This window comes from Adiantum capillus-veneris, chromosome 8, assembly GCF_014529385.1.
Source record: "Adiantum capillus-veneris isolate H3 chromosome 8, ASM1452938v2, whole genome shotgun sequence".
NCBI lineage: Eukaryota > Viridiplantae > Streptophyta > Polypodiopsida > Polypodiales > Pteridaceae > Adiantum > Adiantum capillus-veneris.
The window spans coordinates 47,796,814-47,821,764 of record NC_140938.1 but is presented as its reverse complement, the minus strand read 5'-3'; the positions used below and the strand labels follow the sequence as shown (position 1 = coordinate 47,821,764).

General features: G+C 42.5%; 1 long non-coding RNA gene across 1 annotated transcript; it reads right to left on the bottom strand.

Moving 5' to 3' along the window:
* Positions 1-1,528: 1,528 nt before the first annotated feature.
* On the bottom strand, positions 1,529-24,046 carry LOC147452088 (uncharacterized). Its single transcript, XR_015188863.1, has 2 exons — positions 24,005-24,046; positions 1,529-1,876 (listed from the first exon to the last, which is right to left on the bottom strand). It is a non-coding gene; the product is annotated as an uncharacterized LOC147452088 (long non-coding RNA).
* Positions 24,047-24,951: the final 905 nt, after the last annotated feature.

Sequence of the window (24,951 nt, the reverse complement as noted above, 5' to 3'; positions counted from 1 at the left end):
TTTCATTAACAACTTATATCCTTGCTATATGTATAAAACAACCATCTGTAATGTTGTTTATCAATACTTGTAGCTGAACAAGTCATTGTAAGTATCTGACAATTTTTGGCCACTGAAATTGCTCCTAAGACGTCGTGCTGAAAATGGTCTAGAAAACAGGTTTGACCAGCACTTGGGGACTTTGTCGTGACAAATGAGTTAGAGACATAAATGCTCTAACCTTAGGGGGAGGGCTAATGATACCGGTTTAGCCGCACCACCGTCTAGCTCGGCCAAAGAAACTAAAGTCGGTTGGTTTTTGAAACCAAGGGTGCAGGAATCAACCCATTCGCGGAGCTGAAGGTAAAAAACAACAAAAAAAAAGTTTTTCTTTGTATTATTATTGCCGCCACCAACTCGTGCGCGTGAAGTAGGCCGCCGCGCCTCCTTTTGGCACCACACACTCCCTCTCATCTTTTATCTTGGGGGATTCACTATTAGTAATGGGGGTTGTCACCTGCGTGCATCAAAATTAGAGAAACCCCCCTATGTACGGTATCTTACTTGCTAACCTAACCCCCTATATACGAACAAGATACGGACGTTCTCACAATGAGCCATCCCCCCTCATACAGATTTTGTACGGAATGTAATGACCCACTATTTTACGTATACTAGTAACATAACAATTTTAGAAGCACATGCTTTTGCAAAAATACATGTTGAATTGCAAATGAACAAAAGTGTACATTGTAGTGTGTTTTCATTTGCAATAGATGTTAAGAGAACAAATCATGAAAAGAAAAAAATATAATGAATACTAAATTAAAATAAACCAATCCTTTCAATGTAATTTGTCAAAAAACAAATAGCATTTACCTTGCAAAGTGATACAAATCTCAATTTCAAAACATATGATACTAGCCACCTACTTAGTAGGCTTCCCACATGGTATTTAAGGCACACATATAAAATGGATTATTCTCTAAATAACAAATAATGCATACTCTTAAACAACTATCAAAAATTTCACTCATCAAATCAAAACACATTACAAAACAACCCATTAAAAGATTAATCGTTTTGAACAAAAACAATTATATGTGATATGAATGCACGTCTATGCTGAAGCAAAATGCAAGTTTTAAAAAAGCACCATCTGTATTTAATTTTGAGTTTGTACATAAAATATAAATCTTAAAAATTTCTCCAGAGTCTCCTTTGTACGGAGACCTCTTTCTCAAAAATAATCAGTATACCCTTTTCTTGGGCTCCCACATGGGATTTTCATCACATAATTTCTTTTTCCAAAACAACTATCCACCTCATCTTGGGCTCCCATGTGGGATTTAAGGATTATCTTACACATTAAAATCAAACACACTTTTGATAGAGCAAAGTAATCTAACTTCAAAGTGGTGGTATGACCTGCATATCATAGTACATAGAAACCTCCAATCACATAGTCTAATCACACGATTACCAAAAGGCCATGTCCACATTGATAGGCGATCATGTACAAAACAAACACAAAATGAAAACATAAAAGTAGCCTACCAAATCAACTTAAGAACCCTCAAAAACAAACTACATTCCAAGTGCTAGTATGTCATGCTTCTCATACTGGCATGTCCATGTCATATGGCTGCCGTGTACATAAATTACATAAATCAAAACATCAAAATGAAATGTCTGAAGAGAGTTTCCTAAACCAAATACGCACCCCTTAATCAACATTTCACTGGTCCACATGCAATGTTGTACAAACATCTTTCATAGAGCACATCGTTGTTTTATGCAAGTACTCCTATCTAGGTACTGAGCACAGTTCTAAGTCAATATTTCAAAGCGTAGTCATCCCTCATCTTTGCCACTTGCATCCAGCATAAGTATCAACCTGTAAGATTCAAAATAGTTACGCTTAGAATTAACAAATAAATATAGCTCTTATTGTACAAACCAATCCCATGAACTTTTCTCTTGCACATGCTTGAACCTAATTTGCAAATGAAGTCAATTTAGATTTCACATACTCATTGAAGACCTTGTAGTCCTTAGCATCAAGTTGGTATTTCTTAGTCTCCAAATCATACGTCAAGTTTGCAAGTGAAATTATAGACTCCAAGGATACACATTGATTGTCCACAAGATCATATGTATAGCTCCTTGTACCCTTAGCTTTTTGATACCATGCAAGATGTATCTCTACATTTGTAGGTCGGTCAAGAAGATCAATAGGACCTCTAGTCTCTTTTATAGCAGCTCCCACTTTTCTTCTCATACACACAAATCTTCCAAGATACCATGTACCTTTATCTGCACCTTCGCTAGTGCTACAGATCTTTCCTTTCCTCTTGCACCTTGTGACATCTTTGGAAGACAAACCCTCAAATAAAACAGCACAATCTGAGCCTTACTACAAGAGAAGTTCCTGCTTGAAACCTGATCTTTTTATCCATTGAAGAATAAATCCTACTTTTCACCCTTGTTACTATGGATTTCCATTTAGCTGACTCACAAGAGTACTCTTGCACATTTTCTTGCCGTATATCTCTACAAAAGAACAAAATTGGCTCTGAACTTTGTCCTCTTCATCAACTATCTCATCAAATGGCATAACTCACATTCTGAGACTATCACGTCATCTTTGTCACATGTTCTCAACTCATTTGCACCTTCCTCTATCTCAAGAGGAACATCATCAAAAACTCCATAATCCAAAATTTTGGCATCTGCATTGGCAACCATTATATCTTCAAGATCTCTCTTGCCATGTGTCATGGCACCAAGAGATATCATGAATGCCTAGTATTTTGCACACATCCTTCGCTTCACAAAATCCCTCTCTTAAAGCCCGTACTATGTCCTCATCACAAGATACGGACATGTAGTCACCAAGATTGGCAAATGGAACGCTAGGTGCATGATTCATTACAGTCCATATGCTTTCATGCTTAGAGTGTGCTACTGGAAAAACAAGCATGGAGCTTGATTGAATCGCGGTGATCCTGTTTAGCACACCAACACTGCTTAACAAATCAACTCCATCATAACTCCTCTCATTTCTAACCATATCGCCAACTTTGCTTAAGAAATTTTCACAAGTGTCTGACCCCATTGCAGACAAAGGAAATTTTAGATGTGTATACTTTTCTCTGGATAGCTTGATTAGAAGAACTACAAAGTGGCAAGAGAGTTGAATATCAAGGAATGTTTCTTTGCTTATGAAATTATCCTTGAGAGTGTATATCGCTTGTTTCATTATCCAAGTGCGCCACATCCTAAGAAAACAACGTTAGATATTTCTTACAAAATGAATAACTGTTGTCTTATTTTAATGGCAAACATAAAGAATGACACCTTGTCTAAACACTGAGTACCTAAAAAAGAAGGAAACCTTGCCAGAAGCTTTCACTCTCTCAAATAATGAGAGAGTTGGAGACAAAAAAATATCAATATATGAAGCTACTATTGAAAGATACATTTCTGTTCCAAGTGTTCTTTCTTGCTGAAATTGACTTCCAATGCTCAAATCCTTCATACGCGCTTGCACCTACGTCCTGCCAATCTTTGGGTTGATCTCCAGTTTTGCATGTCCTTTCTCTCCACATCACCCTCTTGCAATCCATGCTCATCAACCTTAAAATGTTGATATACAAGAGCAACATGATTCAATGTAGCAATATCCTTGCCAAGGACATGTCTTCTAGAAGAATTATCTAAAGGGTTGACCAACTTTTTCCCATTATGAATGAAGTTCGATTCATGAAATCCCAAGGTACTTCCATCATAATCTATGCTTTCTGTTAATGGCCACCCCTTCCAAATAATAGAGAATCGAATAGCCACTTGAGAAGTGTAATCATCTCTCATGAGTTTCCTTCTTCGAGCATCCCCATCAGAAGCATGACCAATCAAAGGACCTACAATGTTTTTAAGATGCCGATTCCAAAGCAATGCTACTGCATCCCATTGCGCTTTGATGAAATTTGAATTAAATCGATCACATGTCAGCTGGATCACCAGGACAAGCTTTGGTAGACAATGAATAAGTGGATTTGCAATAAGAACCCATGCATAGTGAGCAATAATATTAGCGTGGAACGCCTCAACAACGTTGTTGTACTCGGCTTCACCAGAACCAACGACCACCACAAAATCTGGTACACAATTGTGTTCTTGTTTCCTTCCACAAAAGCCAACAAGTTCGTCATCCCTTGCATTCCACTTTACCATCCTTTTATAAAAGTCTCATCTTCGACAATAATAACAGGAACACTGCCCATCGGGATGTTGTTTCTACCCATTTGATGCTTGTAAACCTCAGCCACATGTTGAAATATATCCCCCCTGACCGCTGTTTTATAACATATGGACTTCCTTGTTGCCCTCATGGTGGTTGAAATATGAGGTCCCCCAAGGTTCAAAGAGAGAAAGCTGTGCATTCTTGTACCTCCCCACAATTTAACAGCTTCAAAGAGACTCTTTGTTGTGTCAGAGTATCTCTTGCCTCGAGGATCTCTCCAATGTTTTGCGAGATATCCATGAGAAATCTCCACAATGCTTGCTTTCCCTCAAACAAACCGAGATTGTGTGCATTGATTATATCCATGCAAAACTTTTTCACATCTCCTCATCCCAAAGCTTCAGAGACAGTATCATGAAGGTTCCTGACTGTAAGAAACTACGCAACTAGGCTCTCTTGGATCCTCCTCCCAACCTCGCTTTATAGGCGGTCTCCTAGCCCCTTGCCCTAGACGGATCCCCTGTCCACACTGCCTAGCCCGGCCCTTGGCCGTAGTCCTTGCCTAGCCTAGTTCTTAGGGTACAGGACCCGTGTCCTGACATTACTCCCCCCTTAAAGAAGAGTTTTCGTCCTCGAAAACAAAAGTGGGAAACTTCTTCTTAATAACACTAATGTTTTCCCAAATGGCACCTTCTTCAGGTCGGTCTTTCCACTTGATTAAGGCTTGTTGTCGTACATGATGGTGTGTACACAACTCATGATAATCCATAACACGTTCAGATGCATGCGGTAATGTAGGAGGTTCAATGTAGTCGACCAAAACCTGTTGATCGACGACGCTGTTGTCCCCATATAATCGCTTGCGTAAACGGCTTACATGAAACACCGGATGAATGCGAGAGTGTGATGGTAGTAGTAGCTTGTAGGCACGATCACCAACTCGCTTGAGTATTTTGAAAGTTCGTTACATGTTCACACCTAATGAAGGTTACGTGCCAACGTACTCTGTCAGCACACCTGGTAAGTCCTTGACGTATGAAAGTATTGACACAATCTCCAAACCCACCACAAGAGGTGTTCAAAGTCGAAAATCGTACCTAAGCAGATTCTAGAATAGGGAGAAAATCATCTATCTAGAAATGTGTTGTGCTAACGTATGCTCTTAGAAGATCCTTTAACACAAGATTAATCTTTGTAATCTTTGTAATCCGCCTATCCCCTTGGATAACTGACAGTACTGAGGTGTGTTTTCCTCACGGTTTACAGACAGTCGTCCCAGATGACTGGTAAACAGAGAATCACAGTAGTGTACAACCATCGTGGTTAACTTGAGAAAATATACAGACGCCCAAACCGAGCCATGACCTCTATTGGTGATTAGTAGACCAAAAATTTATCTCATAGAGATAGTGCACATAGAGTGCAAAATGCTTCATAAGCAGCAATCTGAGGAATATGCATGCCGTTCCAAATCAGCCGTTGCTAAACACTAGGACCCATAACACCTAGTGTGCATACATTTAGCAAAAACTAACCCAAACTTGTATATCCATAATGATTTTTGCCAATACTTATGGAAATTGTGATGCGCCTAGCACGCATTAAAAGGAATGTAAATAGTTCTGAAAAGAAACTAAATACTTTTAGTTGGAATCTTTTGCAAGCCTTGCTGAAACGTCTGAATCACAATAGAAGGTGAAACATTGATCACTTCTAGGTACAGAAAATGAAACTTTTTCATTAACAACTTATAGCCTTGCTATATGTATAAACAGCCATCTATAATGTTGTGTAGCAGTAGTTGTACCTTAACAAGTCATTCTAAGTATCCGACAATTTCTGGCCACGAAATTGCTCCTGATACGTCGTGCTAAAAATGGTCTAGAAAACAGATGTGACCAGCACCTAGGGAATTTGTCGTGACACATAATTGAAATTATGGCGCCAGTGTCAGTCCAGAGACTCATATTCTCCACATGTGGAATATGTCTCGTGTAAGGATGTGTAAAAAAGAACATCCTTCAAGTACAAAATGTACTTGTGGGTGGAGGTAACTGTAAACACTCTACGACGGGAGTGAGAGGGACCCTCATTCATTGCTCCACACTGGCTAAACCGAACTCCTTGAGTTCCTAGACCATGTTGTTCCCATGTGACAACATGTGCCAAATTGAACCCTACAAGTAGGTTCGTAACAGCATAAGGCTGCAAGATAGATTGGACACTTGGCCCAAAATACGTTGTGCCGACATGCCCTTGGCATGGATCTGTAACATTCAAGCGTACTTATACGTCTTGAAAAACCAAGCAAAGCATACTAAAAATGGAATACAACCAAATCAATAGATGCGTACTTGAAGATTTGAACATAATGTACACTTACCTGTGTGCAAATGGAGAGGAGCACGTCCCCTACCTGAAAAACAAACAGCATTGCACTGGGAACCCTGGGGTTGCCTTTGCAATCCAAGCCCTTGGATTAGAATCTACGTAGTCAAACCCCTTGGTAAGACTCCTTGTAGAAACTGCTCAACTAGCAGATAATGGTAACCAACATAGTTAACCATGTACGGAATGATTGGAATCAACTGAAAAGTGTGTCCATGCGCTACCGCGGTTGGTAGATTGCAAAATTATTTCCTTGAAAGTATAACTGGGAGAAATCAAACTGTGATCCGCAATGCAGATCAAACTGTGATTCTAATGCCTAGGGGGTGATGTAACAATCACCCGCCGGGTCTTACGCCAAAAAGTATATCCATAGACACGCCGTAGTGCTATTGAGAGAGAGAGCAAGAGATCCACATACAGAACACCCAAAAGATCTGGAATGGCTAGACTCTTGCTTGGCCATTAACATCAATGGGGACTTCACTGTGTAGATCTGTTCAAGCTAAAGAACAATCACCCAATAAATGTAAGCATTGGGATCTTACCCTAGGTCTGACAATGGCTCTTAGCCTGTGTGGCTCATAGCCCTTATGCCAATAACAACTTAGTATTCAATCGAGGAACCGATAAAGACTAATTGGAGTGGCGTCTTAGCCACTTACTAGCTGAGAGTTAGAGCACCTTGGATCAAGCTAACTCACGAGCAAAACATGTAGCAAAATATTCGTAAAAGTTTTCATTATTCTTATATAGAAGATAGAGATAGAGAGAAGAAGAGCATGCTGGGCTGAGGAACTTCCCTTAAACAACTATGAACTGTATAGTTGATTGCCATGCTCTTGTGCATCTTATGCCTAACGTGCAGCTTATCATATAAGCATGCAACGAGTTTCTGCTATGACTCTCTCATCGAGAGAGGGAACACGAAACACAAACAAATCACAAACTGACCCACTTACCGTGTATGTGGTTGTGACGACCCAAAAATCATGGCAAACAATCCAGAACTTATCTTGTCCTTGACAAAGTATCTGGTGTTATAGCGGAAGCATTCATGAGGCGGTAGAAGTGAATCCACCAAGCTAGCATGCCGTGCACACCGAATTGTAAGCCCTTGGCAAAAGGGATGGCCTCTAAACATGAGAGCCACAACCATAAGTGCCTTGCACAGTCGAAACTGGTAGGGATTCCCCATGCTGCCAGTTTTTTCAAACTTGTGTGCCAATGCCCTTGATTCCAAATTAATGGGCCATATTGCGGCACAAGGGAGAAGCCTTGCTTCGGAAAATTGTCAAAGCACTTTGCTTTGCACAATGCCAATAATTGCCAAGTAAAGTGTAAACATGGAAAAAACAAGAAAAACTTAAACTTGGCGAACCTGGTTGTTGTTGCTGTAACTAGTTGTCCCTAGATTTCATGGAAGAAAACTCGCACAAATGTAGCTCATAACCAGCTCTGTTATGCAAGAGAGAGTTGGCATATATATCATATACATGCCCTGAAATATCCTGCCATCATATGTAGAAAATGTAACCTTTGATGAGGGTGCTCTATCAAGGTACTCAGGAGAAGGCCATGCTTCAGATAACTATGTTTGGCCTCATTGCCAATAAATGCTATTGAGGACAGATGTCATAGCGAATAGAGTCAACTATGTCAAGCATGCACAGATAATGGACCTTGTCCAATTGTACCTTTTATTGAAGAAATTTGCATGACAAACTATAGGCCTTGCCTACACTTACCGTACCGTAACTAGAAATCGTCCTATGCACCCCCATGAAATGGTCATACCATACAGTTGGAAAAATTTACCCAATGAATATGCTCCTAGCATACCCCAAATGTTAGCAGGACAAAAATAAAAGCCGTGCTTCAGACATTGCCTTTGTAAGTAGATACATGCCATGCATGATAAAAAGTCACAAGGGTTAACTCTGGAGTGGTGCACTCAACACCACAGTGGTGTATGCACTTAATGAGCCGTGCTCAATGATCATAACAACATGTTGAAGACCAAGTGAGCCGTGCTCGAGCATACAATTAACAGCTGCACACTCAGAATGAAAAACAAGAAAAGTGCAACAAAGCGTCATATCAAAGAAAGTCGACCTTGTCGATCATTCACAAACAATAGACCTTGTCTACTTGTAGATCTCATAAAGTACTCCTGTCGACGAATCTTACCGTTGATTTCAAGAAACGATGACAGTGAGTCGGCCATGCCGATCATGTGAGCCTCTGTCGGCAGCCCTAGTCATCGAAAAAAGAGTGTTGTCCATCCGGCAAAGAGTCGGCCATGCCGAAATCTGTGCACCCTTCATGAAGCGGAGCCATAGGGTGTGCCGATCTCCTTGAGATTCCATGGGCATCAAAAATGAACTGCGGATGATCCGTGTAGCAGATCAGGGATGCAGGTACTCAAGCCATGCTTGAGCCATGTTGGCATGGTAAACATTGATTCGATGCCAAAAAATGGTAATGCTTAAACAACTGTCACAAGCCGTGCTTGTGGATGCGAGGCCAAAGCACTTACTCGTTGAGTGTATGCGAGAATTACACAGCATGTCTGAAAAAACTTTGGCAAACAAAAACCAAATCTATGCATACCTTGCCTTTGAAGGTTAGAGATGAATGGTAGTCTCGTCATCCAAGAGCTACAACAGTCGTCATCGTACTTGTTTGCTTGGTGGGTTGCATGCAACCATAATCACCGGTCCTCGCTTTTGTGTTGACGGGTAGCCCTTTCGATTGCCATGGAGACAAGCCCTAGGAGTTTGTGGCCTCAATTGTAAAGAATGCCCGTCGTATAAACTGTGTGCGCTTGCCTGAGCAAAACGCCGAGGTTTGAATGCCGAGGTCACATACAATTTTTTGCACATATATGCAGAAAATTCTGTTTAAAATTCGGCCCATACAGCCTTGCCGAGGCCTTTTCTTAGTTGCAACCCTATTAGATTTCTACAAGGAGTTGGCCCTGGTTGGCGTGACGGGGCCCTTAGGGTGGCCCATGGGCACCTTAGGGTGCCCACCAATGTAAAAAGAAAGGAAAAAAAAAAGTCGATTTTGGCGATGGCAGTAGTTGTCGCCTGCGCAGATGCTGAGTCAGAAGCCAGAGTGCGCCACAGTCCCTGGCGGGGCTCGCCACAGAAACGAGCTTTGCTCCCCAGCCCGGCGCGCTCCCGTCAAGCCGAATAGCAGGCGATTCCGAGTAGGTCGAAAAACTTCCCTTTCTCGACTTGGGGATCCTGCACACGCGAGGCTTTCATGTACGCCTTGCTCGGCTCTACAGGGGCCGTTTCCTGTGGCCGGGAGAGACAAAGAGATCGAGAGAGGAATAGACCTTGCAACCACGACCCTACCTTGCCATGCATGGCCATGCAACCACGTCCCCTCCATAGCTCGCTCTTCCTCGAGCTTTGATACCAGTGTAAGAAACTAGGCAACTAGGCTCTCTTGGATCCTCCTCCCAACCTCCCTTTATAGGCAGGCTCCTAGCCCCTTGCCCCACACGGATCCCCTGTCCACATTGCCTAGCCCGGCCCTTGGCCGTAGTCCTTGCCTAGCCTAGTTCTTAGGGTACAGGACTCGTGTCCTGACACTGACTCTTACACGTAATCCTGCAACTTTGAATTTTGTGAACCACATTTGCTTCTTTAGTCTTTGAACTAGCATACACCTAGATCATGATATGCCAAGAAACTCTGAGTTAGTCATGCAGTCGAGTCTTCTGCCGAAACCTGTATCTCTAAGCCCTCGCTTATGTGTTGCCTGGGATTGGCGGGATTGGCGATAGACTCTCATCCAAAAATCTCGTTCCTTGAGAATGGATGAGTTAAAGTTCTCCTTGATTCAGCTTAGTTACCTTGCCTTTACTTGAATCTGTGCCATCTTTACCTTCCTTCTTCACAATTCGGCTAAAGGTACCTTTCTCAAAAGGTAGACTGTGCATCATTTACCCAATGCTTCCTCCATTGAAGTAAGGAAAATTGGCTATCAAAGGCTCATTGCATGTATGTGCAATACCACGCACAATCCCCCTGTGTTGAAGATCAAAGCTGACCTCATCCTTGAAGTACTTCAATTTCTGTCCAGGCATTCCTCGATACTGCTTCGTTGCATACGTATTTTCACTTCTAAGATACAAAATACCATCAATTCTTACTTGGAAGCATGTACCAAAGGAGCCGACACCTAACTTCTGTAAGTAGGTGATAGAATCATGTGGTATGCCAAGTGTCAAAGTACACTCCGAGTTTGTCACAGACCTCTACAGAGAGTTTACAATTGGATCTCCATGGCATTCTATCTCTGACGCCGTCCTCTCTTGGGCATGGTCGACTTGATCCCTTTGTAGCTTTTTAGATAACACATATTGTGTATCTATATCTTTGGCACGCTTACTCTTCTCTCTTTCTGCACGTCAAGCCAAATCCCAAGCTTTGAGATTTATCAACTGAACACCTTCGGGAAGAGCTTCATATAAATCATGGGTGCACTTTTCCATGTTACCAATGATACTATAAGCAGACTGATGAGCTTTGTCTTTGCTTATAACAAAGGTTTCCTTGGAGACCGCACTTACGATTGCTTTTTCAATCAAATTTTGTCTATGAGTGTCTCATTTTGCACAACACTTTGCACCTGTTTCTTCAGTAATTCACTAATCACCTTGCAGAGAGTTGACCTTCGAGACTAAAGAAATGCCTTCTTCTCACCCTCTGCCATAATGACTATAATGATGTCCTATTAAAAAAAGAAGCATTCAAGTCAACCTACTCATATATAGATATTTTCAATTCTATTTCAAACTATTACATTAAGGCTCCGGCATTAACCTAATGTGACACATTGATATACCATATTTCACTTTGAAAGCTAGAAGAACTGAAGGTGAAAATCGATAGCTCAAGATGGCACACCCGGTCAAGCCATATGACCATGTGATAAATTGAGACTATATTTGTAATTATATACAAAATAAAGACATTGTGTATGTGTGACACATAGACGCAAGGTATGCTAGACGTGTCTTGGCAAGAAACTATAGCTCAAGATAACACACCCAATCAAGCCATATGACCATGTGGGAAATTGACACTATAGAATTTGTAACTACATGTAAAAGAAACTAACGATCTTAAAATCTTTAACACTTTTTATAGTGAAAACAAGCACAACTACACATTTGGTAAGAATGCATAGCTCAAGAGACCTGGTCAAGCCATATGGATAGCTAGAAGAACTGAAGGTAAAAATCGATAGCTCAAGATGGCACACCCGGTCAAGCCATATGACCATGTGAAAAATTGAGACTATATTTGTAACTATATACAAAATAAATACATTGTGTATGTGTGACACATAGACCCAAGGTATGCTAGACGTGTCTTGGCAAGAAACTATAGCTCAAGATAACACAACCAGTCAAGCCATATGATCATGTGTGAATTTGAGACTATAGAATTTGTAAAAAGAAACTACATGTAAAAAGAAACTAACAATCTTTAAATTTTTAACGCTTTTTATAGTAAAAACATGCACAACTACACATTTGGTAAGAATGGATAACTCAAGAGACTTGGTCAAGCCATATTGGTAGCTAGAAGAACTGAAGGTAAAAATCGATAGCTCAAGATGGCACACCCAGTCAAGCCATATGACCATGTGACAAATTGAGACTATATTTGTAACTATATACACAATAAAGACATTGTGTATGTGTGACACATAGACCCAAGGTATGCTAGATGTGTCTTGGCAAGAAACTATAGCTCAAGATAACACACCCGGTCAAGCCATATGACCATGTGGGAAATTGAGACTATAGAATTTGTAACTGCATGTAAAAGAAACTAACGATCGTAAAATCTTTAACGCTTTTTATAGTAAAAACAGGCACAACTACACATTTGGTAAGAATGGATAGCTCAAGAGACCCGGTCAAGCCATATGGATAGCTAGAAGAAATGAAGGTAAAAATCGATAGCTCAAGATGGCACACCCGGTCAAGCCATATGACCATGTGAAAATGTTGCTAGTTGGACTATTTTCTTATTTTTAATGATTAATTTCTTTTTTAGGATATTTTATTATGTGCACTAAGAACTGTTAAAAGATTGTAGCTACAGGAACTGCCATCAGGAATGGACAACTCTGATGTGTCATTTGATGGGTGACGGTAAACATCGCGAAGGAGTTTCCGTAAGTTCGGTGGAAAGGGCCGGGTTACGAGTGCCCCTGATGCGTCACATGATGGGTGACGGGTGCATCAGTAAGGGGCTTTTTACGAAAATCAGGAACAATCGCGGGAAGGCAGACGCTTTCCCGCGAGGAATCTATGTTTGCATTGCATTCGTGCATGTGGTTGCATCCAGGGACACCTGGGAAGTGTTGTGAAATGCATTGGTTTTAACTTATAAGGTTTTATTGAGTTTTTGGGCAGGTTCAGACCAATTTTAAAATATGCCGGCTGCCCACTTAATAAGTGGGCAGCCACTTAGAAGATAAAGCAACAAAACCAGCTAGTGAATTCTCTCTCCCTATTTCGGACAGAACAGCGCACAAAAAAAATAAAATAAATAAATAAATAAATAAATGCCGGCCTCCCACTTAATAAGCGAGCAGCTATTCGTGTTGTGGCCAGGGAGCTATAAAAGCACCACATGCCCTCACTCAAAGGGGGTACCAACGTCAGCAAGAGAAGACTCTGCCGCAAGAGATCGCGAGACTACGAAGCACGGAAGTCGCTTTTTCCCGCGCAAGAGCGACAGGTATCTCTTGTGGATTCGCCATACGAATTGTTGTCGCGTGTTTGTGTGGTTTGTTTTGCAGGAATCTCCCATCTTACGGGAAGGCCCTTCACGGGAAGTACGGCTTCACGCCTAAGTCGCTTACGGGAAAGTACGGCTTCGCGCCTAAGTCCCTTACGAGAAGGAACGGCCTTGTGCCCAAGCCCTTTACGGGAAAGCAAGACCTTCGGGTCTAAGATTACAGAACGGAGGGGTTTCCTCGGGTTCTCGTGCTTGTATATGAATTCTCCCTGAATAAAAGAATACTCTTAACGGGGGGGGGGGGGGGGGACCAACCCATCTTCTGGTCCCCAATACTGTGTCGATCTTCTCCCTTCTCTCACATTTGCAAAGTATTTTAATTTTCAGATTTTCAAGTGCTCGTGTACGCTACCGTTTTGTGACAAAAAAATTGAGACTATATTTGTAACTATATACAAAATAAAGACATTGTGTATGTGTGACACATAGACCTAAGGTATGCTAAACGTGTCTTGGCAAGAAAGTATAGCTCAAGATAACACATCCGGTCAAGCCATATGACCATGAGGGAAATTGAGACTATAGAATTTGTAACTACATGTAAAAGAAACTAAAGATCTTAAAATCATTAACGATATGACGTCACACATCCATTTTGAGATCAAGTACATTCTTTATTGAGTTGATACAACACTAGCACCCAAAATTGTGACTATGGCCAAAACAATAAAGATTGCGGCGTATTAAACTCTTTAAGACTAAAGCATATAAAATACTTTAACCATATAAAACACGAGGTTTACAAGCTCTGACACAAGGCATTTTCCAAGTTTCCAAGTATTTTTTTATTGAACACCTTTCACTATGGTAGATGGAATCGTTTTCTAACAAAAAAACGATATACATTATATACATAGTCCGCATTGTTTAGTGGAGAGTTGAACTCTTTAATGGACATTGAAAACTAAAATAATGCATTCTAATTTTCATGGGTTATCACTAATTTGCAAAATCTAGGCTAGATTTTGAGCTTGCCTTGAAAAAGTTTGACAAAATGTGACAAGATTTAGTGTAACTACCGATAGATGCTTCAAACTATGATCTAAAAGCCGGTTTAGGGTTTAAGGTTGCTGGCAGACTTTGGGCATGCGAGGGTGGAGCATCCTCGACAGAGGCTTATGTTGGAACCTCAACCTTCTGCGCACCGGAGCTCATCCAAGGAAGCTACAACCATCGCGTAGATATCTGGAGCCTCGGGGTCCTCCTCTACCTCATGCTCACTTACACCATGCCCTTTGTTGGGGTATAAAGCCCAATGTGGTCGCCCAGGTAAGTGGGCGGGCCGCCAGGTATGTACACATATTCTTTTGTAAAAACCTAATAAGAACTCACTATGCTCTACACATTACAGTAGAGCGAGTTCACCATATCGTCGTGCTCTTCTTCTCGCACTCTCTCTTGCGTCGCACTTCCGCTCGTACTCCTTCAACTGGTATCAGAGCTCAGATCGAGGCTCGGGGCAGCACTGCAGGAGGCTAGAGTCACCAACTCATATTGGAGTGAAATTCGACAGGCGAAGACACGGCCCCAAATCTCGTGGGTGCACTCGAAGGGCCCGGGGTTGTCAGAATTTCATTCTGAGGTCATCTCGGCCACCGTTCAGCTTCGACAAAGGTCTGCGCAGGCCATTTTCGACTACGTGGTCTCGACGGGTGTAGATCCGACTCTGCAAATTTGGGGTTTTCGGCCTACGACTGCAGGTGCTGAGGATATCGACACTCCCAGAGTGTTGATTTGTGGTTGTCTACACATCGAAGGACGGCTCACAGTTCTTGGAGGCGTGTCACATACGACACGGGCGCATCTACACACAGACTGTAGGCGACATCCACTAGTTCATCAGGTAGCTTGTGTTTGCTGCTTGATATTCCAGATTTCATCCTGACATTGCAGGTACTTCCACATGGGATGTATTGTCAGAGATGATGTATGTCTGTTGAGGGTTTGCTAGCTGTGAGTCACGCAGCAAACAACCGCCGCAGCGGTTACAGCATACAGTGGGAAATTTGTGGATGTATGACTTTGTGGGAAGTCTATGTACTGTCAGATTTACTGCAGCCTTTGTTGAGGGTCGAGTGAGGTTTTATTGAGCTGGGGGATTCTCGAATGTTGAGATCCTTTCGGTGATACAGGTCTTGGAGCGATCCCTCGAGCACCCTTAGATAGGCAGCTAGGATGTATTGACTGTGAGTTATACAGTTGGGATTGCATCTTTGCTTTACTGCCGTTGAGGCATTGTCGCAGTCTATGCTTACAGGATAGTGACAGGACAGTCAGAGACAGTACAGGTGCAGGACAGGTTTACCCGCAGCTTACAGTGTCAGAGAGACAATGTTTTTTGAGTTGTTTTTGGTCTGTTTTTAGTACACCAGAGCCATTTTACAAAGGAGACTCTGCCAAAATTTCTGCAGAATCTGAAGCTGTCTTGGTTCATTTGACAGGTTGATATTGGTTCAGAGGTCAGTTTACAGGGGAAACTCTGCCGAATTTTTCCCAGAAAAGTAAACTACTGTGAAGCATAGCTATGGCTGGATCATAGGACACTGCTCTTTACAATATCAAGAAGCTGGATGGAACCAATTTCCCATTGTGGAAGAAGTAGATTTGGCACGTGTTGGTACAAAAGAAGCAGATAAAACCTATAAAGCTCAAGGGGATAAAACCAGAAGATATGGACGAAGATGAATGGAGCAAAATGGATGAATTGGCACTTTCTACCATTATGCTGACTTTGGCAGAAAGCGTTTACTTCAATGTAGCAGACGAGATGTCGGCTTATCAAGCATGGTTAAAGCTGAGTGATCTTTATGAGAAGCAGAGTGCAGCTTCACAGGTATACTGGCTTAAGAAGCTTGTTGACTTGAAGATGAAAGAAGGGACACCTATGTCCAATCATCTGAATGAATTCAACACAATCTATAGTCAGTTGTCAGCTCAAGGTGTCAAGTTTGATGAACCTGTTAGAGCTATGTTCCTGTTGATCACATTGCCGGAAAGTTGGGACACTTTTCGCACAGCTTTGAGTAATTCTCCACCTCCATATGGTTTGAACATAGCAGGTGTAGAAGGAAGTCTACTTACTGAAGAAACCAATAGAAAGACAATGGACAAAGGCAAAGGAATAGCCTTAGTTGTCAGGGGAAGGACCAAAGAAAAGTACAAAAGTGGAAAGAGGAATCAGTCTCGTAGCAAGTCCCGCAGTGCTAAAGGCAAGAGTGACATAGAATGCTACCATTGTGGCAAGAAGGGTCACATGAAAAGAGACTGCAGAGAATGGAAAGCAGAAAAAGGCAAAGAGAAAGCTGAAGACCATGGTGAGAAGAACAAGTCCTCAGTGAAGATTCAAGAAATAAATGTGACAAACACTGTTGCAGAGGATGACAGTCTAGTGTCAGGAGACATCTACTTCTTGAAGAATACAATGGACTCAGCTCTTCTTACAGCATCTGATGGAAATGCACTGAGTGACTGGATTATAGACTCAGGGGCATCACTTCATGTGTCTCCAAACAAGGAGTGGTTTACTTCTTATGTGACCACTAAAGATCATGTTCGGCTAGGCAATGGGCAGACATGTGAGATCTTAGGTGTTGGAGATGTTCAATTGAAGTTTCAGAATGGCTCTTCTTTCACACTGAAGAATGTGAGACATGTTCCCGCAATTACAAAGAGCTTGATCAGCACAGGTTTACTTGATGATGCTGGCTACGTCACCACTTTTGGACAAAACATGTGGAAGATATCCAAGGGTTCTATGACAGTAGCACATGGAGTAAAGTCTGGAGGACTTTACATGATTTATGTATCAAATGTCTCTAACAATGTCTCTCGCGTCGCACTTCTGCTCGTACTCCTTCACCCTTCATCAAACACCTTGCTCACGATGCCTCCAACGAAGGCATCCATGCTACCATACTCTCCAATTGGAGGAGGATCTAGAAGGAAAAGAAAGTATGATGGGGGCTCCTTCAACAATAAACTTGAAAGCAAGAGAAACTAAACCTTTTATTGCAAAGAGTGTAGCCTTAAGCCTTGTGATAAGGCGAATCTATCTTTATTCCGCTCAAAAAACATTTTCAAAAAATTGCATCCCCTACTCACTCTGATAAAAATCCGTAAATACCTTCATATCTGAGGCTCTGAGGGAGGGGAGAGATACCGCTTGTTGCAGGGTGCTGCTATCGGTACAGCCAACAAAAGGCTCATGACGCAAGTGCTCAGAGGGCGCAGCAGTCCAAGGACACCACCGCACGTAGTGCTCAAGACACCAAGCAGAGGATGTAGGTGTCGCTACAGCGGGGAGCTTGCAGAGAGATCGGCCAGGGGGCGGGAGAGGCCTAGCACCTCGTTTGCGACTCGTGGGGGAGAGAACAAGGACAAAACCTTCTGTCGCTGATGCCCAAATTCAAAGAAGCGCACAACAGTGCTTAAAAAAACCTAGGTTTAGTGTAGTCCCACAATTTTGAAATTTACCTATAAATTTCATTGAGAAAGCCTACAAAATTTTAGAAAGAATTTGTGTAATTTGGTGTAAAAACCTTCAAATTTTGTCAATTTACCTCTGTTGTTTCACATATGTAGGTTTGCCAAGTTTTTGGAAAAAAGTTTTTTTCGAGCACTGCACGACACAATGCTAGGATTTTGCAAGCGAGGATTAATTGGGCTCTTCTTCTGCCACTTCTGTCCTCCCAGATGCAATCATCCATCGTGAAAAATGTGTCTCGACTTAATGTCGTTCCGTTTTCAATTTCAAAAATGCCGGTTGATAGCAAGGGGAAAAGGAGAAATTCTGTCCCAAAATAGAGAAAAATAGTGTAACAACCTGAAAAATAAATATAATTTTCTAAAATTTCCTCTTGGCAAATTCAAGAAAAGGAATTCTATAGGTTTGGATAAATGTTTTTTCCCAAACACTAATGCAATTGCTTGCTAAGAGCGTCACACGCAAGGCCGCGGTCCCGAAAAAACCTCACGGCGCCCATGAACCCACTCTCTCTTTCTCTCTCTCTCTCTCTCTCTCTCTCTCTAACCTGTTGCAAGTGCTTGCGAGCATGTCCCTGTGCAAATGCTTGTCCAGCCTATGTGTGAAGTTGCACTCTCTCTAGTGCCCACTTCTCTAGCCCCCCAATAGCAGCCTGTGACAATGCGTGTGTGTGTGTAAATAATGCTCTCTACTTGTGCAAAGCCTCTTCACTCTGCACTTGAGAGATGCTTGGATTAACCTTGTGCTACCCCCATATTCAAACGACAGTGATAGAAAAGATCAATCTCGTGCATCCCCTATGTTCAAATAGTGCAGGTAGATGATGCTTGAACACCATCATGTTGCCATGAAAGGTGGTGAAACAAATATCGGGTGAAAATCTATGTTCTCACGATGTGTCATTTCTACATTTAAACATCCCCCCCCCCCCCTCCCTCTCTCTCTCTCTCTCTCTCTCTCTCTCTCTCTCTCTCTCTCAAATAACAGGTCTTGACTTCAACTCTCCTTGTCGGCTAGATCTTTAAGGTATCTTGGGATAGTTTCCTACAATGTTAAAAATCTCTTCTTCTTCTTTTCTCTCTCTCTCTCTCTCTCTCTCTCTCTCTCTCGTCAATGTGTGGCAGGACAAAGAGGAATTAGGATGTATTCTTGTTCTTCAATGATTGAAAATTTGTTGATGACTACACTAATGTGTTATCTTTGTGGACATAATCACTTGTTTTGCGAGGTAATATGTGACAAATTACACGCTAACCACTAAAAAATGCATCTCAATTGTCAAAAAGGAATAAAGTTAGAAAAGCTTGATCAATCCGATCAAAATAGATACATGGGTACTTTGGGAATTTTAAAATTTTGAAGGGTATTTTGGGAATTTTGACAAATTAGAGGAGTTTGAGCTTGGCTTTAAGAAAACGAGAAAATTTACATAAGTTTTAGTGTAATTACCAACAAAAGCTTCTAGTTTTGACCAAAAAACAAGAGAATTTCAAGTTTGCCCTTACTTTCACGACGCCATGAAAGTATTCATCGATGCACGCGCACACACACACACAGCAGCTTACTAATGTATTTAAGGTGGCTCAGGTAGTTGAATGTAGCCCCAATGTAACCAATCCCCCCCCTCATGTGTACGATATGAGTATGAAATAATGAAAGGCTACCCATATTGTATACGCTTATGTACAAAATCTAAAAACCCCCTATTGTACACTCACGTGGTACTGTACGCAAAACACAGTGAATCCTTTGGGTTTTTTATTTTTCCTCTCTCTTCCACCAAGCCCATAGGGCGCATAAAATATTTTCATTCTCTCTCTCCCTCGGCCCGCCATGCAAGGGACAAGAACCTCTTTCTCTCTCTCTTGCATTATTCACACACACATCCACACTCTCGCCACCTCACCAAGCCGCTCTCCTCCCCACTTGTCTCCCTCTCCTCTGGCGAGCCGCCATCCAACCCCTCTTTCCCTCATCTGCACCCCTTACCTTGTCTCTCTCTCTTCCCTCATTGCCTTGGACTTGGTCTCTCTCTCTCTCTTCCCCCTCGTTCAGCCCATGCGGGCGTAGCCAATAATATCTCTCTCTCTCTCTCTCTCAATACACGCAACACCCCCTCAACCATCTCTCTCTCACCCTCACCCCTGGCCCGCTACTCTCTATCCCACCCCCGTTGACTCCTCCCCCCCTCTCGCTCTCTGTCGGCCAGGCAGCCCAAGGCCTCTCTCTCTCTCTCTCTCTCTCTCTCTCTCTCTCTAGCCATCCTCGCGTCCCCCTCCTCCTTCACGCGTCCCCCAGTCTCTCGCTCGGTGAGGGGCTGCCCTGTGGGGGGGCGTTAACAGCCCAGCGCTGCCCCAGCCGAGCCCTGTTGCCTTGCGAGCTCGAACCCGCCCTGCTCCCTTGTTTTTGCACCCTGTCGTGCTCGCCCACGTACCTCTGCCCTGCTAGCGAGGTCCCGTTAACAACCCCAGCCAAGACCTATTGCCCGCTCCAGCCAAGATCTGCTGCCCGCTCACTAACGAGCTCGAATGTGTTTTGCTAACTGAGAGTCATGGGCTTTGCTCCAGTGCTCGCCCACGCACCCTGTCACACTAATGGGACCCGTCAACAGCCGTGCCCGTCCAGTGTTGCCTTGTGGCAGTTGACGAAAAGAAATCGAAGGTATTTACTGAAACAAGCAGCAAATAAAAACAGGGGCATCTCTCGAGCACAAGGGCTGCAGCACCACCTTGGAAACCTCTCTTGGGTGAGTCCTTCATGCAACAATCATGGCCACTCGGGCCTCGTCCAAGATTGTTGCAACAAAGATTGGTGGTCATCGAGACTAAGCTCACCGTAGTGGACAACTCCAAGATGGAAGAGAGGGAATAGATGGAAGTCAAGATCAACAACACAAAAGCAGAGGTGGAGACCTCTCTCACCAAGATAGTCAAGAATCAAGTGCAAGAGGTCATCCTCCACAAGGTCGACGATTGTGTAGCGTCCACGCTACTCGAACAACAACGACAAGATGGTATAGCTCTCAATGTTCGCATTGAGGGGCTCCCAAGCAACTGGCAAGGTGAGGGGGATCTCAATCAGGAGTCCTTTGCCCGTATCCAATCTACAATCCACATGACAATCAGTTCAATTGCGCACGAACATCGCACTAACCATGCAATCATCACTTTCAAGTCCAAGGCGGACCAAATCAAACTCCTCGAGCAATTGAGGCTTCTTAACGACACCAAAATCTCGTTTGCAGAAGACCTCACTCCCGCCCAACTCAAGCAGAAAAAGGCAAAACTACTAAAGATGCGAGAGGCGCGCACTGCAGAAAAATGGGTAGTTTATCGTGAAGGCAAAGCCATTATCCAGGAGTTTCGAACTCCCAAACCAACTCCTTCCCTATCTACCCCTCCGTAGGCTTTTGTTCATTTTACCTTCTCTTTTTGTTCACCCCTCGCCGGACCCTCAGTCCATAACTGAGATGTATCTTGACAATGTATTGTTTTTGTGTTTCGGTCCCATAGGTCATATCTGACCTCGGTCGGACGATAATTCAATCTCTCTCTCTCTCTCTCTCTCTCTCTCTCTCTCTCTCTCTCTCGCCCTCTCTATCTTTCTCTCTCCCCTTGAAGGCGCAATGCATCACCACTCTCTCTCTCCCTTAGTTCGTGTTTCATGCCGGCGCTGAGTGTGGCCCATTTTGGTATGGGTGCTCTCCTTGGCGCATATCATGCACCTCTCTTTTTATTGAGTGCCCAAAAACACTATGGCTATCCAATTTCACTCCACCTTATGATTGATAGCTGATGGCCCCGCAGGTGCAGCAGGGTAAAATACACACACACACATACACACGTACACACCCACAACCCATATACATACGTGCACACACTCACAAGTCATCTCAACACTCACACATTACACACACACGCGCGCGCATACGCACTTACGAGCGAAAGCAAATATAAACGCACACATACACTCACGAGCACACATACATGCATGCACACATTCGATCAAGCACATGCACGTCATGCGCACAACAAGAAGTAAAAAAAACAAGGAAATTCGACATCGACGCCATCGACAAAGGAAGAAGAAACGCCAAAAGCACGAGGAAACGAAGCCGAATCAAGAAATGGCGCCGAAGGCATGTCCCGGCTGGCACCGAAAGGAAGTGATACTGTAGCATCTCGCCATCAAGCAATAAAATACCAATTTTGGCAGCATTAAACCTCACACCGGCCACCCAAATCATCAGCAAAATCCTTCTAAATGCCCCGACCCCCCACTCTTCTCAAATAACCTAACCAGCGGCTAGTGGATTGTGAAAAAAACTCCCCACCCCACTCTTACTTCCCTTCTCTCTATCTCTACCTTCTCTCCCCTTCTATCTCTCTCACTAGAGAGGCATCTAGACTCTCTACAACGACTAGTGGATATATGCAAGAACCATTAGGTAAAGACCACCTCTCAAGCCTATATAAAGAGGCCTCCGCTCGCTAAGCACAAAGGGCAGTGAAGGAAGAACACACTAGCTCCATGCACTCTACATTTCATGCACCACTAAGCACATAATGAACCTCCCAAGCTAGGGAGCTCATGGCATCATGTTTTGTTGCAAGCATGAGCATATTAGCATTGGCAACATCACCATCATCCCAATCTCCACCACACCATGGTTGAGTTACTAGTCATGACCACCCCATGCATATAAGGCACTCACTATCACCCCGCAAGGCAACATGAACACGCTAGGATTAAATGCACCGAAAACATGCTACCCCGGGCCAATCTCAATGCTGGTGATTGACGTCATTGGTGGCTGCATCTTCTTGATGTTTCCCTAAACTAACCTCCCACTAACGTGCTAACCTCCCGCTAACTTTAAAGTTTTCCATGCACCATATGACGCTTGCATTCCATCATGCATCCCCAGTGCGAAGAGCAAGGTTGGTAACAGTCAAGACCACCATTTGTAAGTATCTTCATCATCAATAAAGTATGCAATGTTTTCTTGATCTTTGAGTCCATTCTCTTTTCTTGTTAGCTTTTTTCTCCCCACATTCACGGGATGTTTCATCTCTTATAGATCACTCTGCTTGTGCTTCATCACATGCACCCTCACCAATCAGCCAATATGCTCCATACCTCTCTCATACACACACTCCTGCCTGTTGACTAGGCAAATTTTTTTATCTGAACATTTGCAACATCATCATTTCATGTTGGTTACCTAGATGGCATCTCACTTTTACTACCAAAGAATTATGAAATCTTACACTTCCATCAAGGACAAATAAATTTCACTTTGATGAAATTAATCAATCAAGAGTTTTGCACTTATGAATGAATCTATGAATTAGGTAGGTATGGCTAAGGTTAAAACAACTACTCTAGTGGTAGCGAAGTTAGGAAGATTATCTAAATGTAAGATTCCCCAATTGTGCCTTTCAATTTTGATTAGCCAACTAACTCTCACAACTTCAAACAAGACCTTGGGTTTCTCACTTTAAGCTTAATGGACGTCTTTTTTATGTCATCATTTCTTTTCTTTTTTTATTAAAAATTATTTGTTGTGTGTGCCTATTTGATTTTATTTGTCTGGGTCTTTTTTATTTTCAAAGGAAATCTCCCACGCTGGGAGCCTCGAGGGCTCTAGTACCATAGACAATACATGTGAGTGAAGTACCAAATGAAGCCACAATTTCTCTTCCAGCTTGAGATTTTACCTTTGTGGTACTTTTTATTCTTGCTTCTATTTCCTTTGTATTCTCACTAGTGTCTTTTTGTTGAAGTGAGCAAGCTTCTCTATGCCTAAAACACTCCTCAGGTCACAAATACCCAGATAATTTTACCAACCAAGACTAGTGGTCAAGTAAATGCGTTATCCTAATTTATGGCCTCCTAACCTCAAGGTTCATACATAAGACTAAACTCTAGTTCATCAACCTAAGCAAATAAAACTTTATATAACTATAATGGCAGATAATAAACATAACTAAATGCACTTAATCAAACCATGGAAAACCACAATCAACAATTATAAATAGCCACCAACATGAATCTTGGAAAGTAGTACACCTGGAGGTATGGATTTGCTCATTTCATCGAAGCAGATGTCCTCAACCATGTCAATGGAGATCCATATAATTTCTACACAACAATATCAAGCAACAAGGCACTATACCTCTAGGAGGCATGTCAGTGTGAAAAGACCAAAACTCATTAAAAAAGGGCTGAAACAAAATCTAGACCCCTAACCTACCTATCTGTTATCACTTATGGAATCAAGAAAAAATGATGTTATATAGACCGGCATCATGTTGTGGCATGTGTATAATGTGAAAATAAAAATATCTACCTCACTCTTAATTTTTTTGATGTGTGGGACCAAATGCTACAATTTACATAGTGTGATATATGCGAAAACGGATGCCATGGTGGTACGCATGTACATACCTTGCCGGGCACGCGAGACCGAGGACGTGGCACCCGTGCATGTTTTACCACATTAAATTAGGCCTAATTTTCTTTAGTAATGTACAAATGCCAAGTGTTTCGAAGTGGCATGCTCGTTTTGCCTAGAAAGTTCAATGCAGGCCATCTTTGCCAAAAATAACAGGTTTTGTGCACGGGCGTAAAAGACGTGTCCAAAGTGCTTGCCAAGTGGGAAAATGTGGTTTAACATGAAATTTGAGATCAAAGGGAATTTTCCACAAAAATATGGATTTTTCTCAGCTCGTTTGGACATTTTATGGACAAAAAGGAGCCATTTTTGGGCTTAAAATGGCTAAAAATGACCATAAAATGGTCAAGCAGAGCCTAAATTAGCTCAAAATTCCACATCAATGATGATTCCATAACTTCCCAATTTAAGGGGGAAGTTTTAGAGCCAAGAATGAGCTCATTTGGGCAGATAAGCAAGGAGATACAACCATTACAATCCACGGTGCTAGTGTAGTCCCGTGCTGCTTCTACTACATGTTCGAGGCTATGAGGTCTCCAATTAGGGTTTCCTCTCCTCAAAT